Source organism: Sinocyclocheilus anshuiensis, unplaced genomic scaffold (genome assembly GCF_001515605.1).
Source record: "Sinocyclocheilus anshuiensis isolate Anshui unplaced genomic scaffold, SAMN03320099.WGS_v1.1 scaffold91, whole genome shotgun sequence".
In the NCBI taxonomy this organism is placed as follows: domain Eukaryota; kingdom Metazoa; phylum Chordata; class Actinopteri; order Cypriniformes; family Cyprinidae; genus Sinocyclocheilus; species Sinocyclocheilus anshuiensis.
The window spans coordinates 1054002-1059772 of record NW_015552636.1 but is presented as its reverse complement, the minus strand read 5'-3'; positions in this window follow the sequence as shown (position 1 = coordinate 1059772).

Sequence of the window (5771 nt, the reverse complement as noted above, 5' to 3'; positions counted from 1 at the left end):
CCTATAATACTCTCTCTCTCTCTCTCTCTCTCGCTCTCTCTCTCTCTCTCTCTCTCTCTCTCTCTCTGGCTGAGTGTGGACAATAGTCTCAGCAGTGGCCCCTGATTGCCTCTTTTCACATGTTAATGAGCATCTCTGCGTTCCTCCTCTTTCTCAAATCTCCACAAATTATACAGCAAACACAGAAAAGGAAAATCCTACGGCTTTTTTTATTCAACAAACTGACATGTAAAAGCGAGTGTAAGTGTTGTCCTCCGCCGCTCTGATCGGCAGCTAATTGTAGCCGTCAATTGTATAAGATGCTCTTTTACCTCAACACAAGCCCGGATCAAACACAATCAACTCTCCTGCCTGTTTAAGAGAGAGAGAGAGAGAGAGAGAGAGAGACGGTGATGCTCGTTGTCACGGTGATGACTGCCTTTATTCGCATCACACGTTTGAATATAAATATTTGTTGATTTGCTCATTTTGCGTCTCACTGAGATCTGAACGCTGTCGAGGATCTGTGTTTTGAAGAGATGCTGTCTGTCTGAACGTGACCGAAGAGAAAGACAGACAGACACCACACAAATATTCACAGTTCAACACTTTATTGCATTTATAACTGATAGTACTTAATAAAATATTAAGCACACAAATATTTACTCAGATTCAAATGTATTCAGTATTTATGCAAATATAGGAAGTGGCATCCAATTGGTTTCATGTTGTTATATGTGACCCAGGACCACAAAAGCAGTCATAAGGGTCATTTTTTTGAAATTGAGATTTATACGTCATCTGAAAGCTGAATAAATATATTTCCATTGATGTGCGGTTTGTTAGGATAGGACAATATTTGGCTGAGATACAACTATTTGAAAATCTGGAATATTGAGAAAATCATCTTTAAAGTTGTCCAAATGAAGTTCTTAGCAATGCATGTTACTAATGATAATACATTTTTTATATATTTACGGTAGGAAATTTACAAAATATCTTCATGGAACATGATCTTTACTTAATATCCTAATGATTTTTGGCATAAAAGAAAAATGGATAATTTTTACCCATGCAATGTATTGTTGGCTATTGCTACAAATATACCCCAGCGACTTAAGACTGCTTTTGTGCTCCAGGCTCACATATTGTATATTTTTGAATGACTGATGAGTAATTGACCAATCAGCATCCAGGAGTCGAAGGATCTGTTTTATAATGCACTTTTATATTGTTTATTTATCACATATTATGACATTTGACATTGCATTTGATAGTGAATCATTTGTCTTATTTAATATGAAGCCATATGCTCTTCCTCACAGCAGATTTTAAAATAGAAAGAGGAAAATGTGAAGAATCGCTCACTCACACATGTACACAAACACGGCCAGGCGTACTTCCACGTGACGGCCGAATCCTGCAGGAGAAAGCCACGTTTTATTTCATAGGATAAATTAAATTTCACACCCCTGCGAAGTTTATAGAGTACATAGCAGCAGATTTTACAAGATTCATATGCAAATGCGTGTCGAGATTAGAGATACAACAATTATTCCAGTTCGTGATAAATTATTCATTTAACAACCGTCAATTATTAATTCCAAAGAAACAATAAGCCGTGTTTCTGTAGGCAGAGTTTCCTATTTTAACAGACCTTTACCTCTCTCTCTCTCTCTCTCTCTGTGAACTCTGTCAGAATTAATCGTGAATGTTTTCCATTTCCTTCTCTGCCTCAGAAAGCCAGAGCATCAAAATAGTTACAAATGTGTCATTGCACTGCTACTTTTACCTCACTGGAGACCTGACCTCTTTAGCGAGAGATACTCGGAATCATCGCTCTCTCCGCCGAGCGTCTCTCGTTTGATGTGTGCAAATGAAGAGAGTCGGCTAATAATCAGATCATTGGTGTTCAGAGTCCTTCCTCTGCACAGAACAAGTGCTACATGTGAAAATCAATAGCTATTTGATGCATACGGCATCTGTAGCTGCGCAGTCAGTAGCCCAGCATGCTGTTATATACAGTAGACTGAAGCCGTATGAGCGCAGGAACCTGCGGCTACAGCACAACAACTCATTTCATATGTTTGAGAGACTTTGAAATCACTCTCTCTGCTAACTCTGCACTATAATTGTCCATCAATCTGCCATGCTTCTCGTTTTCTTTTCTTGCGTCTGTGCGCGTGTGATACGCTCACCATGTACAGCTGTCATTCACATTAAAATGCGTCTGTGAATGGAACAGGTTTGTTGGGTAAATGCATAATTAATAAGTACAGATGAGATATCGCTACTGCATGTAATGCATGTGCATGCATGCTGTATTTGCACAGAGGTGGATCTGTGAACAGTCGGACAGGCTTTTTGGCTGGCGGTGTACACGCACACATGAAGATGTGATAATTACGCTAATGAAATACACGGCTGTAACTCTGGTACTGTTGTGTGCGGTGCAGTGTGCTTTATAATGACTACCAAAATTAACTAGCAACACAGGACACGGACCCCAGCAGTTCATACAAGAAAATGATATGTATACTGATGAAGGGGGGAAAAAAAAGATTGATGTAGAAACAATTTTTCGCTCAGAAATTGCTAGTGAATTTCACAAATTATTTCAAAGAAATAGCAAATAATGCATTGGGTTGCATGTGAAATATCTAAGCAGAAAGATTGAAATAGTATTTTCTTGTGAAACACTGTTTTTTTTTTGTAAACATTTTTTTTACAGTGCATTGTATTTTTTTTTTCAAACACATTTAACGTGTTTTAAAATCAAAACTGTTGCAGTTAATGCATTTTTTTTAAATGCATAATGTCATATTCAGTTTTCTCATATCCTTATCGTTACTCATTTTACAGGGATTTGCTTGAATGATGCATTTTTCATTTACAATTTGAAGTACATTATAATGGTAAGTTAGAATGCACCACTGGCAATGACCATTCAGAGAAAAGCCCACAAAAATCCTTTAGTAGCACAATGTTTCCGAGCTGAATGTGTGACGGGTCAGAAATGAAGGAGAGGGTGTAACGGGAGCGAGCGCAGAGAGGGGGCGTCTGTCTCCTCCATTAAATGAACACATTCATGAACCCAGAGGGTCGCTGGATGAGCGTTTGCCTGTCTCACACAATATTTAACAACGTGTAAAATACTTGCATATAAACAGATGCAAAAGACAGCATACATGCGGAAAGGATAGATAGATAGATAGATAGATAGATAGATAGATAGATAGAATTGTCAAAAAACATGCTTTATGTGATGGCATACAAATAAGTTGATTTTGTTTTTAGTCAGAAATATTATTTAATATGATTGAATAAACCTGATTATATCAGTGGACATCAAATCAAGTAGAAATCACAGACTAACTGCTAGATTCATTATTGTCTGACTGATTTGTGTCACTCACCCTACAGGGATACAGCAGCTCCGGGTGATTCAGACAGTGTCACGGACAGACCAAGAGCACACAAAATAATAAAATATGTCATATTATAATATAAAATATAATAATAATAATGATGATGATGATGATGATGATGATGATAATAATAATAATAATAATAATTATTATTATTATTATTATTTAATAATTTGCATTTTTATTTTTAAATGCACAAATACATACCTGACTGATTATAGACTGCAGGAGTCTGATGCTGAACAAAAGCATCAATCAGTGCAGATGCCAGTAGATTGATGTCTTCATTATCCTCACAAATACTGAAAGAACAGAAAGTCTATTCACATAAAGCGCTGTCGCCCTCTGAGGACTTCAGCACTAAAGCGTAAAACACAGTAGAAGACAAATAACAATAACGGTGAAAGCATGCAGAGAGAGAGCTCATTCACGCCCTTAAATGTGTCAGAATCCCTCAGAAATCTCATCGAGAAAGCAGTTAATTCTTTCATTTTGGACTGAGAATTATTAAAAAAGAACATAAAATGCACTAAAAACCCCATTGCGCTGCACTGACTGCCTTAAGTTTTTTAAAAAGCCTGGAATCAGCGTTCTTACCTGTGCACCTGCAGACTCACCTGTCCCGCTTCCCGCGTCTCCTCTGACAGAACACCTTTCGTCTCCAAATTCAGCGCTTCTCCTCCTCAGATTCGTCTTTTTGATTGCACCCTCCTTCATTTCTCCTACAATCGTGTTTGTCGCCGGCGCTGAAGAGAGGGAGCGTAAACGTTCCTGAACTTTCTTCAAACGTTATTCGTGTCTTCGCTATAAAGGTGCCTGATGCTCTCTCTCTCTGTGTGTGTGTGTGTGTGTGTGTGTGTGTGTGTGTGCGCGCGCTCCTAAAACACAAACACGTTTGGCTCTATTATCCCTCCCTGTGCTGATAGGTGGCGTGTGTTTCTCTCTCTCTCTCTCGAAAAGAAAGGAGGAAAACAGTGTCATTCGAGGCGTGTGAGCGCGTCAGTCCGAGCGCAGGTTTGAGTCCTGGAGTGTGTGAGAGGATCAGTCAGGAATAACGCGCCTCTGTTTCTCAGGCTTTATTCTGGACCCAGACACTATAACACACACAACACACACTCCCGCAGCCGAGACCACAAGGTAAGACACACTCTTTTACCTTCACGTCATCTTTAAAATAGTCCTAATGCGAAATAAAGCCGCTTTCATGCTGCTGGATTCAGGATGCTCTTAGTTAAAGTCAAACACAAAGGTGTGTGTTTTTTCCTCTTACCTTTGCGTTCACCTGTGCAGGTGCGCTGAGCGAGCGGACCGACTTATTCGAAACTGACGTTTTATTCTAGAAAATAACCCAACGCTTGGCGTTGCTTCCACTAACCATTTTTTTAAATGCAAAGTCTTTTTTTTTTCTTTCTGTAATGTTGCAATGCGCGAGATCATTGATAGAGAAAACCATGCCACATCGCTACAAACTCGGCTGTAAATGCATCGATTTTATTGAGAGAATTAACATGCAGTCACAAAAATATGTATAGTTTAAGTAAATACAAATGCAAAGTAAAAGTATTCATGCAATTTTTAAATATTTGATTCATTAATGATTATGATATCTGTATGCGTTTTATTTTGCTCGCAATTTCATTATCTAACACTGCGTATTTATTCAAGCATGCAGTCATTATCATTAGAGAGATATTATATAGATCCACATTTTTCAAAGTTTTCAAATACTGCGTCTTCACTAATACTTGAAGAGCTCAAACACTCAGAAAGTCAAGGTGGGAAAATCAATAGATTTCTGATACAAGTGGGGGTTATTCCAGATAATATAAGATTTAAATGTTAATGTTCATTATACCTAATGCGTTAAACAATGTGTTCTCATTTTATTATTTCAAGATTATACCTTAAATCAAACTACAGAAAATGTATGTGATCTATAGCTAGTTGGAAGCTCCCCGATAAATACATTAGACAAATAAAAACAATCAGCTGTTAAAGTGTCTTTATAGACACGAAACATGTCAAATATAAATCCAGCCTCTGAGCTTTGAGACTAGCTGCTATTTCGCTTTTTGCGTGTAAATCAGAGGACACACATGCACCGTTAAACTGCGTATTTAGATGTCCATAAGTCATAATGCATGCGTCTTGCGGTCTCCGGTGATCAGATGCATGGACAGCGATTGATCTGAGAGGCTCTCAGCAGTCTCATTCACTCATGTGCCGGTGTTTTTCTGTCTTTCTGTTCGTGTGCTCGGGCTGATGGGCTGCCAGAGGGAGCGGTCCACCCTGCTGCTGTGTTTGCTCGGGTCTGAGTCCATGCAAACTGCCATCTGATCCACGTTTATCAATGCGGGAGCTGAT